The sequence below is a fragment of the Leptonychotes weddellii genome, chromosome 7, assembly GCF_054177405.1.
Source record: "Leptonychotes weddellii isolate Sample4059 chromosome 7, ASM5417740v2, whole genome shotgun sequence".
Classification (NCBI taxonomy): Eukaryota; Metazoa; Chordata; class Mammalia; order Carnivora; family Phocidae; genus Leptonychotes; species Leptonychotes weddellii.
In genome coordinates this window covers 70,132,773-70,151,594 of record NC_138375.1, presented here as the reverse complement: position 1 = coordinate 70,151,594, position 18,822 = coordinate 70,132,773, and the positions used below count along the sequence as shown (strand labels likewise).

General features: G+C 37.9%; 1 long non-coding RNA gene across 1 annotated transcript in view; it reads left to right on the top strand.

Moving 5' to 3' along the window:
- LOC115942678 (uncharacterized) overlaps nucleotides 1–18,822 on the top strand; it is a 147,318-nt gene that overhangs the window by 124,564 nt on the left and 3,932 nt on the right. Inside the window, exon 5 of the long non-coding RNA XR_014147035.1 lies at nucleotides 1,424–1,572. This is a non-coding gene — a long non-coding RNA (uncharacterized LOC115942678). The remainder of the gene's footprint in view (nucleotides 1–1,423; nucleotides 1,573–18,822) is intronic.

The following is an 18,822-nucleotide window of genomic DNA, read 5'->3' as shown; positions in this document are numbered from 1 at the left end:
TGCTATAGTTTTGCAAAGTCATGCTTTGTGTCTTTATAAAATAAATAATATTTCAAAAAGCCAGTAACTCTTTTTTTTTACATATGCTGACATTATGTGGAGACATGTTACATTAAAGGAATTTTGTATATTATATTCTATTTAGTAATCATATTAGAAGATTCAAGGGTAATATGTGTTTCTTGGTATCTTCCCTTTCTCAATATTTTTTAAGATTTTATTTATTCATTTGAAACACGGAGATACAGAGAGAAAGAGAGCATGAGCAGGGGGAGCTGCAGAGGGAGAGGGAGAAGCAGGCTCCCCGCCCAGCCAGGAGCCCGATGTGGGGCTCAATCCCAGGACCCCAGGACCATGACCCGAGCCAAAGACAGATGCCCAACTATCTGAGCCACCGAGGAACCCCCCTTTCTCAATATTTTGAAAATATGTGCACCCCTGGGTGTTTATGCTAATTCCCTGATGATAAAATATGTGAGAGGCTATAAAAAATGCTAATGTCTATGTAAACGGTGAGTTTCAATCGGTTTGGAGATTTGGAATTTTAATTCCTCTATATGAAAACTGTGGTTGCAGTACATTACTCCTTCTCTGGGTTCCTGCTTCACTGGACAGCTGTCCTAATAATAGTCTAATAGGGAACAGACTGCTTCATGTTTGTCCACTTTCAGGCTTTTAATGGCATTTATAAACATATGCTATTTTGCCATTCTGTTCTCTCTGAGGGCACCAGACTATGAGTTTCTTGTTCATCAGTTTATACCCTAGAGACTCACATGGTTCCAGGCACATGGTGGCTGCTCAAAGCCTAATTTTTTTTTGAAGATTTTATTTATTTATTTGACAGAGAGATAGAAAGAGAGCACAAGTAGGCAGGGTGGCAGGCAGATGCGGAGGGAGAAGCAGGCTCCCCGGAGCAGGGAGCCTGACGCGGGGCTTGATCCCAGGACCCTGGGATCATGACCTGAGCTGAAGGCAGACGCCTAACCGACTGAGCCACCCAGGCGCCCCTCAAAGTCTAATTTTAAATGAATGAGAGAAAGAATGAGTTCCTCCCATTGGCTGATCCCTGAGAGGCTTATGTGTCCACCAGCATGTGAAGAGGTCACTAAAATGAATTTCTTACTGGTTTTGCAGGAGCTACATCTCCCCGGCCTCAATTCCTTGACTGACATCCAAGATGGAATCTTCCTGATCATCTGTCTCCTCTCATCTTCTTAGCAGACACAATTTTGTACTCCCTTTAGCATGGCACATCATTTTTCAGCCTTCCGGGTTCCAAATACTCTGTGATTTCTGAAATCTACATTCTATGATTAACACTCATATAATCACAATCACCGTCTAATCAAAGAAAGTTATCTTCACTTGTTTCCTTTAACTGACAATGGGTCTACCCTTAAACCATCATTTTCCCTTCCAGATGGAGGACTGCATCATCCCACACCCCACCTTCCTCAGTGTTGGTACAAAGATTTGACATTCTCCTCATTTTCTACTTTCAGGTAAGAATTCCTCCATTCTCATGAAATACCTTGCTTCTGTGGCTGTAGACATACTGGAAAAGATTATGTAAGCATATTAGTGGTGCAAATCTCAGCACAATTTTCTTTCTTTTCCTCTGTAATTTTCTTCATTGTTTGAATTTTTACTAACATGCATGTATTGTTTTACCCCCCAAAGCTGTTTTTTCCTCTTATTTTTACCAGCTTATTGAGATGGAATTACACATGACATTATATAAGTTTAAGGTGCACATGCTGAATCAATCAACCCTTACATTGCAAGATGATTATACCACAGTGTTAACTATCACCTTCATCATGCCATAAAGTTACCATTTCTTTGTGGTGGTGAGAACAGTTAAGATGTACTCTTTTACTGACTTTTCAGGATATAATATAGTATTAGTAACTATAATCACTGTATTGTGCATTAGGTCTTCAGACCTTATTCATCTTATAACTGGAACTTTGCACTCTTTGACCAATACTTCATTTCCCTAACCACCAGCCACTAGTAGCCACCATTCTACTCTGTGTTTCCATGAGTTCAACTTTTTTAGATTCTACATAGAAGTGAAATCAGACAACATTTACTTATTTTTGTCTGACTTATGTCACTCAGCATAATGCCCTCAAGTTTTATCCATGTTGTCACAAATGGCAGGATTTCCTTCTTTCTCATGGCTGAATAATATTCCACTGTATATATACATACCACATCTTTTGTATCCATTTGTTTCTTGGTGGACATTTAAGTTGTTTCCATGTCTTGGCTGTTGTGAATAATGCTTCAGTGAACATGAGAATGCAGATATCACTTTGAGATCCTGTGATCCCTTTTTTTTTTTTTTTTTAAGGGTTCTGAATCTCTGATTTATTAGACAGCATGGAAATAACAGCTTTAAATTATTTTACAGAAAGAGCTCTAGCTGCTCATAAACAGCAACTGGGCTTTCTGGGGGTAAAAACAATTCTTTGGACTACCACACAAGGACACAAAGACTCCTCATCCTATACAGTTAGCATGAAAGGGCACACAGACAAGTTTTTTGTTCAGACAGAAAACAGAGAAATCCACACACTAAATAAGGTGTCCACAATGACTATAACGCATCCCTTAGGGGATAAGTATGTATTTGTAGGAAGCAAAACAAAGCTTGCCATAGAGAAACCACTTTCATGAGATGATTAGGTGGACTTGGGTTTTGTTTCTGCATCTGTCACTTGGTGAATGAAGATATCATCTTCAGATATGTACCCAGAAGTGGGATTGCTGGATCATATGGTAGTTCTATTTCTAATTTCTTGAGGAACTTCCATTCTGTTTTCTATAGTGGCTGCATCAATTTACATTCCTACCACCACCAAAAGGCACAAGTGTTGCCTTTTCTCTAAATCCTCACCAACACTTATATCTTGTCTTTTTTTATGGTAGCCATTTTACCAGGTGTGAGGTGATAATCCCATTGTGGTTTTGACTTGCATTTCCCTGATTAGTGATATGGAGCACCTTTTCATGTATCTGTTGACCATTTGTATCTTTCCTTTGGAATGAGGTCTGCTCTGTTCCTCTCTTCATTATTTAATTGGATGGTTTGGTCTCTCTCTCTCTCTCTTTTTCTGTTGAGTTATATGAGTTCTTTATACATGTTAGATATTAACCCCTTATCAGATATATGACTTGCAAACATTTTTTCCCATTCCTTAGGTTACCTTTTAATTTTATTGATGGTTTCTTTTGCTGTGCAGAAAATTTTTAGTTTGATGTAGTCCCACATATTAATTTTTGCTTTTGTTGCTTGTGCTTTTAGTATCATATCCCCAAAAACTGCTGCCAAGACCAATATCAGGGAGCTTTTCCCCTATGTTTTCTTCCAGAAGTATTACGATTTCAGATTTTATGTTTAAGTCTTTAATCTCTTCTGAGTTAATTCTTGTGAGTGTTGTAAGATAGGGGTCCAGTTTCATTCTTTTTTATGTTGTTATCCAGTTTTTCCACCACCATTTATTGAAGAGACTGTTCTTTCCCTATTGAGTATATTTGGCTCCTGGTCAAATATTAGTTGGCCATATATGAGCAGGCCTACTTCTGGGCCCTCTGTTCCACTGGCCTGTGTGTCTATTTTTATGGCAGTATTATATTGTTTTGATCACTATAGTTCTGTAGTATAGTTGGAAGTCAGGAAGTATGATGCCTTCAGCTTAGTTGTTTTCTCTCGTGGTTGCTTTGCTGTGGCTTTGTCGTGGCTGGACAATCCCCCTGCCCTTCAGGTGTGGACACTTCAGTGGAGGCCAGTGACAGGGTAGGGCTGGGGGCGTGCAGATGCACAGCTGGGGGTGGGTAGCTACAGGGTACTTTGGTGGTATAGGCCAGTGACAGAAGACAGGCAGGGCCTGATCTGAGCCCACAAGCAGCTGAGAACTGCCTGTTCTCCTGTGGCTGCATGTAAGTGCACAGCTGGAGTGCACCCTGGCAAGTGGGGGGAAACCACAGGGTTCTAGGTTGGCTTCTTGCATTCTTGCCATCACAGGGTCTGAGCTAGCTTCCGGTGTGGTTCCTGGGCTCTAGTGGGAACAAATAAGAGGAAGTAAGGGACTGGTGTCAGCAAATGTGAATATCTGTGGAGCAAAAGCTGACGAAATCTTCAGGGCGTCTTCAGCAGCTCTTCTGGCCTTTGGTTCTTTTTCCAGTGACAAAAGTTTCTGCGTTTATCTATAGAACAGGTCACTGTGAACCTCACCCACTCCCACTGCAGAGCTGCTATTGGTAGCCCCTCCTTTTCTTTCTTATTTTTAGATGTTTTTATAGGTCTTAGCTTAGCTGATCTGGGTGGAGTGAAACCAAGTGGGACCTTTGTATGATGTCCCAAAAGGCTGGAGAAGATGGTAGCTCACCTGTTCTTTCTTTCTTCACAAGGAGAACTCATTCTATCTAGGAAGTGCCCTCTTGGCACTGAGCAATGCCAGCTTGGAGAATAAGACGATGCTGCAAGATGAAGCTGTCTTTCTTCTCTGCTTCTGCAGCTATTCTCAGATTTTTGTTCCAATGCATTTCTGAAATTTCTTAAGTGGACTTCAGAGCTCTCCCAAAGCTGATTTTATTCATAGATAGCTGTTTAATTGTTGATCTTTCTTGGAAGATGGAGGCTAGGGTCTCCTACATCTGTCAGTTTGGTAACATGACTCTCAAAAGAGCTATTTTTAAATAATGTCTAGCTTATGCTATTACACTATACAATCTTCTACATATTCACTACCTTGCCTTGCCACCAGCAACCACAATTCTTGAAGGCTCTAGAAGATTATTGAAGACTCTCCATCTTCCTTGCTACTTCTATTTCTAACATTATAGTAGGTAACTTCAGTAGCCACATGGCAGATCCAATCAGTATTCTAGCTTTACAAACCCTTAATCTCATCTTCAGTGATAGTCATCTCCCTTCCACTCCAGTTGCACATTTTCTAAGGCCAAAGATCTTCTCACCTCAACTTCATCTCTGAAATTGTAAATTCAACTATCGCATGACTTTATACAGTCTTCTCTCTTTCTATCTTTCTTGCTCAGTAGTCATTGGTTAGACCTGATATTTGATACCAACAAAACATCCTGATCTTTTATCTTTCTCCTCTGTCTGACTAGCTCTTTCTACTGCACAAAATCTGGAGCCAGGTTATCTGAGTTAGGGTCCAAGATCTTCAGATGGTCTTCTATCATCATAATTATTAGTAGAATTATATTTCTATTGTTATATTCAACCTGTATTTTCCCCAAATTTTCAATTATTTTACCGTATTTTCTCCATCATAGTACCTGGGAAACCTTAATCCTGCATCAGTCCCAACTAACCTATCTAAAGCTGTTAAAGGAATTGCACTAGATTAGTGGTAGATGATTGTCAGTATAAATTATCATCTCTACATTACCTAGGTCCCAGTAATGCCCAGAAACCTTACTCTACTTTCTCTGGCATTGCTGTCAGCAATTGTTTCAAAACTCTGCTCTACAATATCTGAACATCAGTAGTATCAGTAGTATCTCCCTGTTTTGACTTTATATGTGTTTAAGTGTTAGTGTTTATAAGTTCAAATATGTTTTGTATATGCTTATGCACCTGTTTGTGTGTGGATTTCTATGTATGTAGTGCAGTTTGTTATTGTCATCAAGCTTATAAACCTGGCAGTATCCACAGTTTTTCTTCTTTCATTCTGTCACACGAGGAGAGTTTATCCCACTGCTAAGATGAATCCCTCCATTTGAACACAGAATCTTATTACTTTCCTTCCCTCAGGAACCCTATGTTAACACAAAGTTCCTAAGGAATTCTATTTCTTTAGGCAATTAACAAGTATTGTATAAGAAATCATGCTCCTTGATCAAATTGGTTTGGGGAAATACCAAAAATCATAAAATCAAGCAGATCTGACACAAAATTAGGAAAGGCTGTATTAAAGGCCATCATATATATATATATGAGGAATGTCCCAAAGGGCAGGTAACATAGCATTACCCAGACTTAGAATGTGAATCAAGGAACATTATCACAAGAATATTACCACCCCACCCTTGCTCTTTAGCTTTTCCATTTCTACTGCCAGGTGAGATGTCCTAATTTTCTAATGCAAAAGAACAAATGGTTTGCCAACTTTTCTCCTCTCTTGGCAATTTTCTCTCTCTCCACTTACAGTCAAATTCCACAAAAGAGGTGGGACTTTCACTGTTCCCAAACCTTCCGTAATTCACTTTTATCTCCACTGTTCAGGTCCCCACAGATGCTGCCATACCTTGTAGGAGCTTCTGATGTTTCTTTCCCAACTTTTTAAAATATTCCTTCCTCTAGAATGTTTTGCCTGCATTTCGCTCCTCAATAACCTTTGGCAATTCTTCTTTCTGTTTTTACACTTGTATGAGAATGTTCCTTGAGTTTTTATTGTAAGTGATCCTCTCTCCTCCAATTAGATGCTTTCTATTTATTTGGATCTTTCATTATTTCCCAAGGCTTCATGCAACACCATATGTATTGATTTCCTAATTTGTATCTTTAACACAGATCCTTCTACTGAGCTCTAGATCCTTATATATAGCTACCTACTAAATACTCCCACTTGAATGACTCTTAGACACCCTAGTGTTCAATAACTTCAAAATGTAAATCATTGTTTCTTGCTCCAAATCAGTTTTCTTCTAGTTTTTCTATGAAGAACTTACTACGGCTCAACACTGAGGGTATTGATTCCTCCACCTGCCTTCTCTCTTTACTCCGCTTAATCAATTTCAAATTCCCATTGAATCTATCTCTAATTTATTTTTCAGATCCATTAGGCCTCTCAATTCCTACTACCAATCCCCTAGTTCAAGCCACTGTCACTATCAGGTAGATTTCTAGATGCTCTAAACTTGGCTCATGCTCCCTGGGTTTGGCTCTCTTTGATTTATTCTTAACCTCACTATCCTGATTAAAATCCTTAAATGACTTCCCACTGTTATTGCAAAATAGTGGCCACAAGATCCTGGGAATTAATCTTCTATTCCTTATTATTAAAATGAATATGGTCTATTAGACACCAATAATTTTCTGAATAGAGAAAATTTCAGAGAGACTAGTTATTTTCACCATAAAGAACAAAGAAATCTAAGACATACTTTTGTTCTTTTAAATGTTTTTAAATTAGGGCGCCTGGGTGGCTCAGTTGGTTAAGCGACTGCCTTCGGCTGAGGTCATGATCCTGGAGTCCCGGGATCGAGTCCCGCATTGGGCTCCCTGCTCGGCGGGGAGTCTGCTTCTCCCTCTGACCCTCCTCCCTCTCATGCTCTCTGTCTCTTATTGTCTCTCTCGCAAATAAATAAAATCTTAAAAAAAAAAAAATTTAAATGTTTTTAAATTAAATATGTGTTGTTTAGCCAAGATGCAGTACTAGAGCAAAGATGGTGCTAAAATAATATTCTTCTGTAAGATAATGGGAGTTAAATGAGTTCTGGTTGTTGTGGAGAATCATTTTATAAAGGAGAGGACTGCTTTCCTCTTTCCCTCACACAAGTGAATAGTATTCATAGGTATTATTGTTTTTCTAAGGATACATAGTAGACAAATGGAAAAAATAGGATCTCTGAAGAGTCTGGCTACCCATTTGCCTGTAATGACAGCCATGGTCACAGTCTGGACCAAATACAGAAAGATATATAGGATTTAACTGGTTGAAAACCTAACCAGTTTTTTATTGAGTAGATGGCAGCTTGAACCTTTGGTCATTATATATTAGCAATAATTCTATTGATTAACGTAATTCGTTTCAGCTGATCACAATTTTTAAACTTTCAATGACTAAGTGGTAGTCATATAGAAATTAATACTTAATATTGTAGTATTTATCAGGATTACAATGTTTCTCTATGGATAGACTCATTAGTTTTAAGGGAAGGTTTTAAATCTCTGGATGAACTCTTAGTGGAGGCAAGACTCACTTCCAGCTTCCTTGGTTTCATTCATTAACTTGCAAAATTGGTATCTTTTTGTTCAGTGTATTTTTTTTTTCTCTCATCAAAAAGAGATCTGGAAGTAGAAAAGGAAACTATAAGTTCTAGGTCCACCTCACCTACTCTGTTATGGTTCCCTGATGACTTGCTCAAAACGGGCAGTCACACGTCCTGCTCTACCACCGTACCTTGTAGTTCTCTTGTTTTTGTTTTACTTTTCTTTAATCATGGGGCTGAAATTATTTACTGATCTTATTTCTTCATTAGAATATGATTGTCACAAGGAGATATTTTCTTCACATTTGTATCTCCAGAATCTAGCACAGAAGATGACCAGAATAGACACCAAGTAATGCTTTTGAATTAAATAATTATGCAGAAGTGTTACCATCTCCGGGGCCCCTGGGTGGCTCAGTTGTTAAGCATCTGCCTTCGGCTCAGGTCATGATCTCAGGGTCATGGGATCGAACCCCAGCATCGGGTTCCCCGCTCGGCGGGAAGCCTGCTTCTCCCTCTCCCACTCCCCCTGCTTGTGTTCCCTCTCTCGCTGTGTCTCTGTCAAATAAATAAAATCTTTAAAAAAAAAAAAAAAAAGAAGTGTTACCATCTCCAAAATTAAAATGTCACTTATTTGTTAATGTTTTCTTGGACTACTGCCATCTTCTTTTTGGAGGTTGAAACTTTATAGATTTACCAAGTTAGGTAAACTCGTGGTTATTTTTTTCTAGTGTTAAAAATAATCCATAGCGTTCATTCATCCAGATCCCCACATATACTCAACCTATGCTCTAGCCAGCTCTGTGCCAGGTACAAGGGATCTGGTGGTGAACATGACGGATAAAAGTCCTCCTCCCATGTAACTTACCTCTTGGGGGAGAATAAATAATAAACAAATAAATTTAAAAACATATAGTATCAGCTAATGACAAGGTAGGAAGAAAAATAAAGCCAGGCAATATAATAGAGAAAGAGTGCTGTTATATATTAGGATGATCATAAAAGGGTTCTTTGATGGGATAGAGAGGCTATTAATGAAGTTGTTCAGAAATAGGTGAATACATAAGGAAAACAGATATGTGAGCCAACTCTGAACAAATTGGAGAAATGCCCTTGATACAACTTCTATTTTGTAGTTTCTTAGCACGTTATTGGACAAGCATACAACAAATAACTCCTTACCACCAAAAAAAAAAAAAAAAATACAGGCACAAATGATGGATGTTACATTATTTTCTTTAATATAAAAATGTAGACTTCTACAAGAATAGCTCTATGGGCAAGTGCAATTATTTATACAGCCTTTCAATAGTCTCTGCTTTGCATCATTTAGCTACAGAAAAAATAATGCCATCCCCGGCAAAACATTATTACATTTCAAGAATCCTCTCTGCTACCACCAATAGCAAAAACCCTGTATGATTTGCTATGGTCAGTTATAATTCTCATTAAAAAACATATCTCTGTTCTAAAATGGCAGGGTATGTTTGAATGTTTGACTCACCATAAAAGGTACATACTAATTCACAGGTAGTAACTCTAAGCTACTTTTTAGTTATTGTATTCAAACAGCATGATTGTCCTTGGAAGAAATAACAGAGAAACCAGAAAACCAAATAAGAAACTCCAACACACAGAGAAAAATAACAGACATTGTTTGATTTTTTTTCCTTAATATAGGTTATAATTTGGCTTTAGAGAGCCTCATTAATAAGGTATTTTTGCAGACAAGTTAGAAAGGTGGTTTCCTGTAAATCATTGGAAAAATAAAAAATGGATTCTGTAACTATAGCTTCCATCCTGCATTATATCACCTATATGCCTAGAGAAGCAAGAACTGATTAGGGTTCCTCTAAACTGGTCATTAGTTAAGCAGAAGGTGTGTGTCTAGGAAAGTCATTTACTATTTTTTTCTGGTAGAATGTTTTCTTAATGCATGGGACAACCTAGGCAACACAATGAGAGTAATTTTGACTTTCATTTTATAAAAAGGGGGGAAAAAAAGAAGACTTTAAGAGCTGTCATTTAAAAAAAAAATTAAGCCCACGGTTATTCAGAAATAGTCCATACCTTAATTATTAAATAGAAAGAGAAATCCATTAGCTAACAAAGAGATGGGATAAATCCAAACTGATTACTTCACAAACACAATTTACCTTAAATCCCGAAAGAACAGAGGCAATTTTGTTAGATGAACTACCCTTTCTCTCAGGATTATTTTTTAATTGCTTCTGGTTTGACAGATAAATAGGGTCAAATAAAAAAAAAAAAAACCTGATGGATTTGTATATTAGACCTTCTCAAAACCATTAAAACAATAATAAATATTTAAAATAGAAACTGAATCATCTTAGTTATGTTAAAGTTCATTGCAGCTTCTTGTGGGAAAGTATTTACTAGGTTCCCAGGACATATTTATTTAGTTTTTTTAGATTTTTACGTAAAAATACTTTTAGCATAGTTCCAGTCAACGCAGTTCAAGCCAGAGCCATAAGCCTATATTAAGTACTTACTCGTTATAAAGCACGGTGCTAGATAAAATGTGGGTTATGAAGATGCTAAGGTTTGACAGCTGGCCTCGGAGGGATCACAACGTAGTGTGGGAGAAAGAAGTTGAAAGCAATTAACCATAAAGTAAGACATAATGTATTAAGTGCTGAATATAGATACTGCGTGACAGGAGAGAAGAGTGAAAGGAAGAATTAATTCTGGCTCGGGAAGGAAAAAATATTCCTGAAAGTGGTCTTGTGCTAATGCTTTTTGAAAAATTCAGATTTTGGTGGGTGAAGGAAGCATGAAGACATAACGAATTTAGTTCATGGGTATGGGGAAGCCTGAGCACAGACTATTCTGGAGGTTAGAACACTGTGAGGGAGCGAGGATACACAGGGGTGGAGGCTGCAGAGGGAGAGTGAAGTTAGTTCATGTAGGACTTCAGATGCAAGCCTAAGGAGTTTGGACTCTACCTTCTAAGCAATAGAAATCCATAAAGGTTTCTTGGCTAGGGAGTGCCACAATCCGATGTGTGTTTGAGAAGGTAAGTCTGGTGGCAAAGAAAGTAATAAATGGCAGAGACAAGAAATTCAATTTAAAGAGATCATATAACAAAGTAACGCCGTAGCAAGAGAAAGTGTAGAGGCGAACCACAGCTGTGGCATAGAAAATGTAAAGGAAAGGATAAATTGTGGGAAAGAATCAGTGGGATGTGATCTGGTGGGATGCAGGGGGTGAGGGGGGAATGAGGATCAGAAATGACTTTGGGTACTGGAAGGATAATGGAAGCAAGCGGCAGACTGAGAAGGTCTGGGAAAAATCAAAGCAGAAATAGGTATTTTTAAAATATAGCAAGCACTTATAATTTTTCTGTAAGTTGGAATGTTCGTGATTTAAGAGATCATGCAGATCATCTAATCCAGTGATTCTTGATTATGGCTGAACCTTAGACTCAGACAGGGAGCAGCATTTTTAAAATTGTACCCCACTGCAAGAGATTTGGATTTAAGTGGTCTGACCAGCCATTCTTTTATTATCTTTTTAAATCCCCCCCCCAAGTGATATGAATATAGAGCCAGGTTTAAAACCTCTAAAATAATCTGTATCCTTCAATTTAAAGATTATCCTGATATTCAAGGAGATTTCAATCCTTTCAGGTTTTTGGCAGGTTAGGCTCCTGGTTTTTCTCCCCTTACCTGGCTTCTTTCCCTCTTTATCTATTATTTTTATACATTTGTGCAATGAGTCCAATCAGTAATATCCTAAGGATTGTTTAAGAAATTGGGAATATAAAAATGACCAGCACATGACAACTGCTTATATTAAATGCCGCAGCTTCACTGTCACATCTTGATGCTTAAGTCTTAAGTCAGGCCCTTACTTCAGACCTCTCCTCATTCTCTGTACTGTGTTTCTGCTTTGCTTTCTAGATGTCTCATGCTCGATGCCCTGCTGTCACCAAAAACTCGATGTTGCCAGGTTAAAATTTACTTTCCCTTCAAATCATCATTACTAGTTCTATAACTACATAATGAGCATCGAATACTCATCTTGGTCATGCAAACCCATTCATCTATCCATTCAAACTTTACTTCCAGAGTCATCTTTCCCTACCTGTGATGTGGGAATCTCACGTAGGCTATCCATGGCTCCATGTGCCTTATAGTCCCGGGATCGAGTCCCACATCGGGCTCCCTGCTCAGCAGGGAGTCTGCTTCTCCCTCTGACCCTCCTCCCTCTCATGCTCTCTGTCTCTAATTTCTCTCTCGCAAATAAATCTTAAAAAAAAAAAAAAAGAACTTATAAAAACTCAACACCCCAAAAATGAATAATCCAATTAAAATTGAACAGAAGACATGAATAGACATTTTTCCAAAGAAGACATTCAGATGGCCAACAGATCCATGAAAAGAGGCTCAACATCACTCATCATCAGGGGAATATAAATCCAAACTACAATGAGATATCACCTTGCACCTTTCAGAATGGCTTAAACCAACAACATGAGAAACAAAAGGAGTTGGTGAAGCTATGGAGAAAGGGGAACCCTCTTGTACTGTGGGTGGGAATGCAAACTGGTGCAGCCACCATGGAAAACAGTATGGAGGTTCCTCAAAAAGTTAAAAATAGAACTACCCTATGATCTAGCAATTGCACTACTAGGTATCTACCCAAAGAATACAAAAACACTAATTCAAAGGGATACATGCACCCTGATAGACATAGTAGTATTATCTACAATAGCCAAATTATGGAACCAGCCCAAATGTCCATTGACTGATGAATGGATACAGAAGTTGTTGTATATACACACAATGGAATATTACGCAGCCATAAAAAGAATGGCATCTTGTCATTTGCAACAACATAGATGGAGCTATGTTGCAAAAACATAGATGCAACAACAAAGATGGGTTATGTTAAGTGAAGTAAGTCAGTCAGAGAAAGACAAATAACATATGATTTCACTCATATGTGGAATTTAAGAAACAAAATAAACAAGCAAAGGGGAAAAAAAGAGAGAGAGGCAAACTGAGAAACAGACTCCTAACTATGGAGAACAAACTGATGGTTTCTAGAGGGGAGGCGGGTGGGAGCAGGAGTAAAATAGGTGATGGAAATTAAGGAGTGCACTTGTTATGAGCACCAGGTGTTGTATGGAACTGTTGAGTCACCTGAAACTAAATTGTACACCTGAAACTAATATTATACTGTATGTTAAATAACTGGAATTTAAATAAAATTTTAAAGAATTAATTTGCAGAAGTCTACCTCTGCATGGAGAAGACCCTTGAGATGAGAGGATGTTATTCATTTTTTTCTAAATCTTAATCAATTTTAGACTTGCTGAATATCAGCCACAGGGAGGATGCAAAGGCACTAAATGCAGGCAAGCTACAGTCCTCAGCTCTCCTCCCTCCATTACTCTCCCCTCCGCAGGCACCTCCTCTACCCCCACCGCTGCAGTGGCCTCTTTATACTAGCATCTTCCAGGTGAGCTTTTAGCCCAGACTTGTTGCCCGCCTCCAGATTCAGATACACAGCTGCTTATTGGTGAGTTTAACATACTTAAAGCTAAACATTCCCTCCCCCCATTTCTACCCATTTTCCTCTTCTAATGTTTTCTAGGTTAACAAATGGTATCATCATCCACCCAGCTACTAAGGCCAAAATGTAGTCATCTATTTTCTTCAGTCCCTACAAATAATCAAATGTCATTAGTTATAATGCTGAATACCTCTTGAATATGGAGATTTCTCTCCAATTCCTTTGCCACTGTAATAGTCTAAGATACTACAATACCACTAAAAGGTAAGCACCTTCTAGTGGTATTTTAGGTGCTGGTCCCCCTGTGCTGGTCCCCCTGCCGCTACTACTCCATTTGCCCACAGAACATGATTCAAAGACAGAGCCAATTATATCCACCCCTTGTTTGTAATGCCATGCAATCTTCTGACAAATTCAAGACTCCTTAACCTCCTTTGCAAAGCCCTCCATTATCTAACCCCAAGTAACCTTCCCATCTCCCCCAGAAATGCATACCTCAATCTCTAAGGTTTATTCCTAAACAAAACCAAATTGACTCTCATTTCCTCATATTGTTTATTCTCTTTCTACACGTCAAACCCCATCCCTTTAATTTGACATACTCTTGTTGATCACTTAAAACTCAGTATAAATATCATTCTCACTTTCCATCTTTTTTTTAAAGATTTTATTTATTTATTTGTCAGAGAGACAGAAAGCACAAGCCGGGGGAGCGGCAGGCAGAGGGAGAAGCAGACTCCCCACTGAGCAGGGAGCCAGACTTGGCGCTCTATCCCAGGACCCTGGGATCATGACCTGAGCCAAAGGCAGTTGCTTAACTGACTGAGCCACCCGGGCACACCTCACTTTTCATCTTCTATAATACATTATAAACCTGTAGGGGTTTTGGGCGTTTTTGGGGGTTTTTTTTTGTTTTTTTTTTTTTTGTTTTTTTAGCTAATGATAGGCAATTAACACAACCCCTCCTTTTTTTTCTGTGAAAACCATACCCAAATAAAACTTTTAAATCATCCCTAAGTTATTTTTGAAGATAATAGGAAAAACATAACATTAAATAAACATAAATTCTTCCATTATGGAAAGCTTACTGTGTACTATGTATATTGCCAAGCGTTTTACATAAGCTACTTTAGCTACTTTTTAGCCATTAGTTGTCTTTAGTGTTAATAGCATCTCATTTTACTGACGAGGACTCATAGGCTACATTAACGAGGAGTGAAGCTGGAACTTAAAGACAGGAAATCTGATTTCTGAGCTTACACTAGCTCACAAGTTAGCTGTGCTTACTTAGACAGGCATTATGACAAAATAGGCCAAAGGAAAGGACAGTAGCTGGGGCTGCAAAAGCCAGATGTCACCCAGAGAGACAAAGGATTATAGGAGGTTGAGAGTCAGCAAAAAATCGGAGATAATGATGAAGAGGGAACCCTGCTAACTAGGTTACCAGAAACTCGGACTGGGTCCCGATCCCTGAGGTGGCCCTGACTCCCCATCCCAACCTTTAGATGTCCTGGGTCTGAGACTGGCTATAATGGTACAGATTCCTTTTGCCATGGGAGTTGAGCAATTTCTTAGCAGGACTGTCCACGTCTGGGGGACACTGCTTGTGTGGCTAGAGCCAGATTCCCCACAGACACCAGTGAGTCCATTCACCCTAACCTCCATCTTGATACTCACTTTCAATCAGGAAATGGCCTTCTTTGAGCCACCTCTCCCCCAAAACAACAAAATAAAGTATAAAAGAAATATAAAGGCACCAATAACACCTGGCCAAGCCAGAACTACTGACGACTCCAGGCAAACATATCTCCCCAATGCACTGACCAATTTAGACATATTAATGATGCATATATATGGCCCAGACATGTAACTCACTCTGGACAGATTGACCACTCATGACAGACTGACAACATAAGCATACCAATTGCTTTGGACATACTGACTTTTTTTTTTCTCATAGTTATCTGTTCTTGAGGCATGGATTGTTTGGCCATCAAGGATATGCTGAGCTTCCTAGACAGATTCACAGTTTCAGATATACCAACTACTTGGGACTAATATATACCGCCTACTTGAGCCTGGTGCCTAGATTGACACCATCTGCTCTGTCCCAGTTGTCCATGGGCAATGAGTTCAGAAGGAGGAACTTAGGTCATTTAGAATATCTAGGAGGCAATAGCACACCTTCATATTTTCCCCAAGTGAAACAGTTGTGTTTTTTATTGAACATTTGAGTCACTGACTTCACTACCTTCTATTAATCTCAGGAGAGCTATGCCTATTATCTCACAAATATAAACCTTTATTTACATAATCACTTCTGAACTCAGTCTGTGAATTTCTATACTGTTAAACGCATCATCTATTTTGAACTTTATCTAATATTTAAAGGGTGTATAAAAATTGGCCTGCACCTCTGGTGCAGGATACTACAGGAATATTCCTTTGAAAGCAAATGTTTATATCTTCTAAAACCCAAAGATCATGAACAGCTATGTTATGTTTTCAATAACCAGACTCATAAAGTCTTATACCTAGTGAAGATTATTAACAGTGTTAAAATTAAAATAGAGTATATTCATAGTTTGCTAATAATTATTAAGATCTGCTGAAACAGTATATTTTATGCTGGAAACAGGTATTTATTTGCTAAATCTGGCATGTCAGCACTGTATGCCTACGTCTTCAGGTTTTGCCAGGTATAAAGTAGACAGAAACATTTGTTAAGTGAATGAATCAAGCAACAGTTCTAATCTCAAGGAGTTTCTACACAGGTAGGAATATGAGAGAATGGAAATACAAGATAAGTGCCACAGTAGTGACACTAATATGTTAAAGAAAAGACAACATGGAAGGAAGTGGTATTGCAGATAAGAATGAATTTTAAGTCACATAATCTGATTTCAAAGCCCTGCTCCCTTGACAACTAATTAGATGACTTTGGGCATTTCTCTCTTGAGCCTTAGATTTCGCGTATTGAAATGGTTATAATCAAAGTCCGTGACTTGCCATCGTATTGCTACTTTAACAACTAAAATAAGATTTGAGGGCTAGGGGGAATCATGAAAGAGTTTGAAGGAAAACTGGACTGTAAGGTGAGATTTTAAGAACAGGTACAATTTCAGATAAATGAAGAAAAAGGAAATGAATCTTGATTCTAGCTGTAGTGAAGAAAACAGTAGAGAAGAAAAGCGCTTATGTGTAGGAAGTAGGTGCTCTGTGTAGTATGGGGAAAGACAACTGTGCCCTTGAATAAATCAACAGTGAGGATTTGACTGTATTGCATATGGGGGTGAATCAAGGATAAGTGCCCTGTTTCTAGTTTGTGAATCAAGATGGAGAGTAATCCAATTCATCAAAGCAAAGAAAATGAGAAAAACATCAGATTGGGAGAGTGGTAAATCAAGAGTTCTGTGCATGATAAGTTGAATTGCTATAGCTTTTTGACATTAACATGGAGTTCTTAAGGAATCTGTTGAGTATGTTGAATGTATTGATCTGGAGCTAAAGGTTTTAATTAGAGAGGTGATTGGTATTCAGGAGGAGACTATAGAAGCAAACACACCAAGAAAGGGATATTCCACAAGCCTTGCATGATCAGAGAGTTCTGGTTGCCAGAAATATTACATAGGATGTATATATGGAGTTTGTGGATGGGGAGATGACCTTGGAACTAGAACCATAAGAGAGGTCTGCTGCTGAAGAAGTGGGTTAAATTTTTTTCAACTTGGTTGTAGTATTTGAAGCCCTAGGAGTATATGAAAAGTATGAGGGAGAAAGCATACATTAGAAAGAGAATGGAGACTTGGCAGAGGGCCTCATTTACATAGTAGAAGGGAAAAAAGGAGCTGAAACAGGAAATGAAGAAGGCATGAGTCAGTGGGAGAAAACACTAAGTATAACTTCATAGGAATTGAAGGATGAAAGTTTGAAGAAAGAGCCTGTGAACAGTTATAAGAGACACCAAGAAGAGACATGCCCCATGAGATTGGAAATTTTACAACAAATGAAGGTAGTGATGGAGGCTACAGTCAATTTGCCAGGAGTTGGTAAAATCTGTAGATATTTCTCAAAATATTCATTGATTGTTTTCTGAAGAATCCAGAATCTTTCTAAAAATCATTATTTCTTTGTTTCTGGATTCAACAGAATATCAGAAAAACAAAATATTTTCTTTTTGTTTTTGCCACTATAATGCATACATGTAAATATGTTCTAAATCTATATGATGTTAGTAATAGATGTTAACAATTCTCTGAATTACATCAAGATTAGTATCTCCATTTCCAGCTGAATAGTCTAAGGCTAAAGGGACATCATGTGACTTGTCATATTCATTCCAGTAAATCAGAAACAAAACGGGTCTATCATTTTACATGAATAGCACTTGGAATGTTTTCCAATTTGCCTAAAAGAAGAGTTTCATTATCAGAACATTTTTCCACAATTTATTTTTAAATAAATTACAGCAAAGAAAAACTGTGGTTTGTTAATTATAACCACATGTAAAAAGTTGCTTCCAAAATTATTAAAAGCATTCTTCTCTCCCTTAAATCAATGCTGACATAAGATTCAGAGATAAAATTCCCTTTTTGTATTCTGGTACTGTGTAACTCAGAAAAAACACTTTCTCATTCAGTTCTCCTATATGAGTATTATATTTACAACCATGTACATATATATATATAAACATATATATACATATATATATAAAGATGTATATATATATGCATGGTTTATTTATATATACATGCATATATGTATAAATATGTATACATGTTTATATATATGTATGTTTATATATGTGTATATATATATGTTATATTTATATATATAAAATTATATGCAAGCAGAATATCTTTTTTTTGCAAGCAGAATTTTGTCAAAAAATAATTTAAGCCATAGGTTAGATCTGTGGTAGGGAAAAACCTGTACTTCATTACCCAGGCTACTACATCTTAAAAAAATAATAATAATAACAAAGGTAAGAATGCAAAAACATCTTCACAATCCCCATCAAAATACCATCCACTTTTTTCAAAGAAATGGAACAAATAATCCTAAAATTTGTATGGAACCAGAAAAGACCCCGCATAGCCAGAGGAATATTGAAAAAGAAAAGCAAAGCCGGCGGCATCACAATTCCGGACTTCCAGCTCTATTACAAAGCTGTCATCATCAAGACAGCATGGTACTGGCACAAAAACAGACACATAGATCAATGGAACAGAATAGAGAGCCCAGAAATGGACCCTCAACTCTATGGTCAACTCATCTTTGACAAAGCAGGAAAGAATGTCCAATGGA